The sequence below is a fragment of the Echinops telfairi genome, unplaced genomic scaffold (assembly GCF_000313985.2).
Source record: "Echinops telfairi isolate 266 unplaced genomic scaffold, ASM31398v2 ScPeMD7_7457;HRSCAF=8495, whole genome shotgun sequence".
NCBI classification, from domain to species: domain Eukaryota; kingdom Metazoa; phylum Chordata; class Mammalia; order Afrosoricida; family Tenrecidae; genus Echinops; species Echinops telfairi.
The window spans coordinates 12,145,429-12,151,690 of record NW_022111357.1 but is presented as its reverse complement, the minus strand read 5'-3'; positions in this window follow the sequence as shown (position 1 = coordinate 12,151,690).

Genomic DNA, 6,262 nt, shown 5'->3' with positions numbered 1-6,262 from the left:
GTCAGTGAGGGACGTCGTGTCTCATAGTGGGGCCAGCCGTGTGGTCCTCTCTGTGAACAGTCTGCTCTAAATGGGAACATTGTTCTCAAGGCCTGGTGGCCCAGGATGTGCTCCACTCTCTCCTCCTCCCCCTTCATCTATTTCCATGTGCTCCAATCAGGTAGGTCCCTCTCCCGGAGGCCTTTATTTTTACACCCATAAATTTAAAATTGGATTTTAAAATTTTAAGTAGTTGAAACATAATAAAAAATAATTTGTGACTTGTGAAAACTATATGAAATTCTAATTTTAGTGTCCATAAATAGAGTTTCACTGGAAAACAGTCATGCCCTTCCAGATACATACTGCCTGTGGCTGCTCTTTCTCTCTGGCAACAGAACTGCTGACCCCTGCAATACTGTCTTCTCATGTCATCAGATGAGCTCATCTGCTTTTGAAAGATGATGGGAGTGAAAATATAATGAACAGCACATGGTTTAGGTGCTAAGTAAAGGCCACAAACCATTGAGTAGTGAAGCTTCTAAGTCATTCAGGATGGAAGGGAAGAGGAAACGAAGGACGAGAAAGAATGAAAATATGGTCCTTAAACTAAAGGGACCAGATTTAAAGCGGGACCCGTTGACTTGGGGGGGGGCGTGTTCGTGATTAAAAATTTGATCTATATGGACCAAATAGACCGTTCCCTAGCTTGTCGTGCATTCTTGCAAAAAATTGGGGCAGTTCTGCCAAAAGCGGGACATCTGGTCACCTTACCTTAAAGATCTCTGTTTGAGGACTCTGCTAGACTTTTTATTTCCAACCAACATAAACTTACTCATTAAGAAAGTTATCTTTCATCAGTCTTTTATGATGAAGATAATGGTTTCTTAGGTCTTTGAACATGTTATTTGGGGCCAAAATTGCCTTATTACTAGCCAATTTGTGAGATATCTCATTTTAATGAGCGTTTGTCATTAGTGCTGCAGAAATTATGGCGGCTTTTTAAACTGGCTCTGGAATGATTGGGGATGATGGTAGGGAGTTGAGGAGAAATCTCCTAGCTCTGATTCCCTCCCCTCCCCTCTCCCCCTCTAGGGTCTGAGCAGGGATAAATGCTGAGACATTCTATTTTGATACCATTGGCCAAGTAGGGCCAAACAGCCATGAGTTTATTTCTTTTTATTATTTATGTCAATAGTTTTTCAAGAGGGCAACACATTCTTTTGGTAGCTCCCTATTGTCCCTTCCCCTTGATTCCCTGCGAGCTTGTGACACATTGACCTATACAGTACGAGACATAACATGTGTGACTTTCGGAGTCAAAATCAAGAACGACCCTATGAGTCTTCCACCTAGTCTCCAGGGAGGCTTGTTTCTGAGACACGCCCCCTGCGAGCCCAGCTGCCCTGCAGTGAAAACCGTGTGCAACTATGGCAACCCCAGTCGGTTCCAGCCTTGTCCTTCTTCCCACAGAGGCTCAGTCAACGGAGAGATGTCATTTCGGAGTGGCCCGGCCTACTCCAGCTGCAGTAAATCTTCTGCGCAAGACTCTTTACAGTGCCGAGGAGAAGGATGGTAGGTAGAGGACTACGGTGTGCCTGACCCCCGCCAGGGTATTTTCTTGGCCTCTTATGCAAGGGAAAGCTGCCGTTGAATGAGGGAGGCCAAAGAAAATCAGTGCATTTGAACGATGGTGCTGGGGAAGGATATTGAAAATAGCCCGGACTGCCACAAGAACAAACAGATCTGTCTTGGAAGCAGTGCCACCAGAGTGCGCCTTTGAGTTAAGGGTGGTGAGGCTTCGTCTCACGTACTTTGGACATGCTATCAGGAGAGCCCAGTCCCTGCGGAAGGACCGCCTGCTTGGTGAAGGAGCAGGGCAGTGAAACAAAGAGGCAGGCCCTCAACAAGGTGAATTGGCACGGTGGCTGCCACACTGGGCTCAAACGTAAGCACAATGGTGAGGATGGCACAGGCCGGGCCGCACCGAGAGCAGCGGCTGCAGCAAGGAGACCCCGAGACAGAGCATGGGAGCAGCGCTCAAACGACGAGCCTGAGGCAGTGCAGCAAGAGGGCTTCCTGGCCCATGGAGACCAGAGGCCCCGGGACTATGTGGCTGGGAGACTAAGAACCCGAGAGATTTGACTGCTGGCTGAAGAGAAGCCCTGCAATGGACAAAAGGCTATGTGTGTCTTTAATGGTTTCTGCTCCTGTGAACTTCCTAGTGATCCCCCCATGCCACCCCCTAAGGGTGAGTCCTGTGTGGCCTGGGGATGAGTTCCTGAACCAGCAGAGAGGCAGAGCTGGTGTGGGAATAGGGCAAAGGAGGGTGGAGGCGTATCCGACCTCTGCTTGGTGGCATTTGGCCTGTGTTTGTGAGCAGCTGGATTCCCCGTCTCCCTGGTGAAGGGAAAGGAGATCAAGGATGAGCCCCGTGCCTTTGCCAGGGCTCTGCAGCAGCAGAACTAGAGCCAAGCCCCCAGAATAAAAGATCTTCCGTAACTCTCCACTGTACAGAGCCGTGGAGAGTGGAGGGATCCTCCGGGTTCAAGGCAGGTGATACCGGTCTGGATTTTCTGGCCGCCAGCGTTTGAGCAAAAGGGAAGAAAAGTGAAAGAAATGTAATTGTTGTCATTGTATAATCATAGAAAAGGTGGCTCTTTGTCAAGAGAGAAGATGGGTTTCTGACACTACGCTCTAAAAGGAATTTATTAAATGGTTCCTTCTGTAAGGGATATTAAAGAATACAATGGGCTTTTTTTTTATCAACAATTTTACAGAATTCAAAAAGGCTGGTTATGCTATGGACCATCAGTAAAATACAAGTGTGCCACCTTAAATCATAAACTTATATTGTTTACATGTGTAGCTTTTTGGTAATCTAGCTCAATTCAGGGGCTCAGCCTGTAAAATATAGAGCACCAGTTCCCAACCTGGGGGTCGAATGACCCTTTCACAGGGGTCGCCTAAGACCAACAGAAAACACATAAAAATTTCACAATATATAATTACATATTGTTTTATGATTAATCACTGTGCTTTAATTATGTTTAATGATGTTCAATTTGTAACAATGAAAATACATCCTGCATATCAGATATTTACATGACGATTCATAACAGTAGCAAAATTACAGTCATGGAGTAGCAACGAAAATAAGTTTTGGTTGGGGGGTGACCTCAGCATGAGAAACTGTCTGAGAGGGTCGCGGCCTGAGGAAGGGGGGAACTGCTGCTCTAGAGAGACGGCTGCTGAGCACATTCTCCTGCCCTCCCAGCAGCTCAGAGGTTAGGCAGACTTGTGACAAAGGCTCGCATGCAGTAGTTAGTTTTTAAAAATTCAGTTTTCTGGTGAACTTCTGGATTGAAGGAATTCTGTGATGTTTATTGAGGAGCCCTGATGGTTACGATCTTGTAACCATCAGGGCTGCTAACCTCAAAGTCAAAACCACTAGCAGTTCAAAACCACTAGCAACTCTGTGGGAGAAAGAGGAGGCTTTCTACTCCCCAAAAGAGTTACAGTCTCAGAAACCCACAGGGTCAACTCTGCCCTGTCCTTTGGAGCCCCATGAGTCCGAAGCAACTCGATGGCAGTGAGCGAGTGACTTATTGAGGGTGGGGACACTTTAAAACCCAAGGAAAGAAGATGGTGACAGCTACACAGCATTCAACATGGAGGAAGACTAGAGACGAGAGGTAGGGGTAAAGTTTTATTTAAAAAGCAATCTGGAACACAACCAAACTAAATAACAAAACAGGTTAAGAAATTGACCAGAAACTTCACTTACGAAGATATATGGATGGCAAATAAGCACATGGAAAGAGGTTTAATGGTCATTCCACACCTGAACTCACTGCCTGCCAATTGATTCTGGCTCAGCATCCTAATAGGACAAAGTAGAACTGCCCCTTTGGGTTTTTGAGATTTTAAATCTTTATGGGAGCAGCCAGCCTCATCTTCCTCCCACTGAGCAGCTAGTGGGCTTGAACCACCAAACTTGTAGTTAGCAACTCAATATGTAGTCCACTAAGCCACCAGGGGCTCCTTGCATTAATCGATGCAAAATGAAACCATGATGCAGAGTAAAATTATTTTACACCTATTTCAAACAAATAAACAAGCAAGCAAACACAATGCTATCCAGTCGATTCTGATTCATACTGATCCGCCGTAAGGGTTTTGAGGGTGTAAATCTTTACAGGAGCAGAAAGCGTCATCTTTCTTCTGTGGAGCAACTGGGGGATTTGAACCCTAAACCTTGTCATTAGCAGTCCAATATTTACTCAACGGAGCCACCAGAGCTCCTTATACACTATGGATAAAACCACAACCCCAAACCAAAAGACGACTGACAATACCAAGCACCGGGAAAGCGGCGAAACACAACTCTATGTTGCTGGTGGCAAAGCACAGTGGTTCAGCAGCTCCGGACAACAGTTTGGCCGTTTTTTAATAGAGGTAACCTATTTAGCATATGGCCCAGCATTCTCAGTCCTGGGCCTTTACCTGAAAAATGAAAACTTGGGAGGAGGTAAGAGCTGAACAAACTACTGCACTAGGAACTGGGCCAATACACGCAGAGAGGTCCGTGGTAGATAGCCTGCTAGCGGAGGACCCAACGATAACAGTGGTCTGACAGGGAAGAGGCCCAACAGCAGATAGCTTCTGGCTATTAGGAGCGCAGCAACTAGGTGGGCTTTGGGCTGAACCAGGCAACAACAGCAAATGCTGACAGCAGAGGGCCCAACAGTAGAGGGACCAAAGATAGACAAGGCAAAGAAGCTGGAAGAGAAGGCAGCTGCCCCACAGAGGAGCCGCTCAGCCCACTGATCCCTGGCTGATGATGCGTATATGGCTCTTCCAGCAGAAAGCACCATGAGACCTTTTGCTCCAAGAACCATGCTGATCAAAATCTCTCCTGAAGAAGGGAGGAAATATGCTCCCCATTCCTGGGATCCTTCTATGTATTTCCTGCCCCTGTTCCCAATTTGTTCCTATTGCTTCCAAATTGACCCTGATTCTGAGCTAGAACCTTCCCTTATAAAGTTCCCTACAGAACCCGGCAATTGTGCGCATAATCTGAGCTCTGTGGAGTTGCTGTAGCAGATGACCAGATCCAGCACAGAAGCAGTTCTAGGAGAAGCAACTGGTGGGACAAGTGGGAAAGCGAAGATTATCTGACCTTCCCCTCAGAGGAACAAGCATTCTCTTCTCATCCCTCATGAATTTAGACAATTCACCCTGCTACATTCCAACACTCAGCCACAAAATGCAAATTGCTCAGCAACCTAAAGGAAGGAACGACCGGACATGCAGCAGCTTGGATGAATCTCAAATGCACATCCCACCAATACCCGAGGTAACTGATGATCAAGAACCAATGCTACTGAATGTCGACTAGTTCTTTTTGGTCCAGTGACTCTGTATATTCCATCCATCTTCTTTTGATGACTCCTGCATCATTCCACATTTTGCTCATAGAATCTTTCAATATTGCAACTTGAAGCTTGAATATTTTTCTTCGGTTCTTTCCATTTAAGACATGCTGAGCATGTTCTTTTTTTATTTTCTAATCGTAGGCCTTTTCACGTTTAATTCTGATCTTTTACTTTGTCTTTTTTATTTTTATGTTTTTTCAAATTTTTACTTTGTCTTCTTGAGTTGTCCTTTGAAATGTTCAGCTCTTCGACTTCAACATTGCTTCCATTGGCCTTAGCTCCTCTACAACTAAGAGCAAGTTTCGGAGTCTCTTTGGACATCCCTTTGGCCTCTTGTTTCATGTCCTGCCTTATGCTTTCTTGGTGGATCATGTTTTTATGCCATCCCACAGCTCATCAGGTTTTCTGTCATCCATGTTCAATGTGTCAAACCTGTTCTCGCGGTGTTCTCAAAATTCAGGTGGGATAGACTCAAGGTTGTATTTTTTTTAAAGCATTTTATTGGGGCTCATACAACTCTTATCACAATCCACACATACATCAATTGTGTAAAGCACACTTATACATTCGTTGCCCTCATCATTCTCAAAACTCGCTTTCCGCTTGGGTTCCTGGAACCAGCTCCTTGTTTTCCTTTTTCCCCTCCCGCTCCCTCCCCGCTCTCCCCTCAAGGTTGTATTTTGACCCTTGTGACCTTGTGTTAATTTTCTTCAGCTTCCATCTGAACTGGCACATGAGCAATGATGGTCTGTCTGTCTGTCCCACAGTCAGCCCTGGCCTGGTTTTCTCTGCTGATATTGCGCTTCCCACAGATGTAGTCAATTTGATTTCTTTTTTTGGGGGGG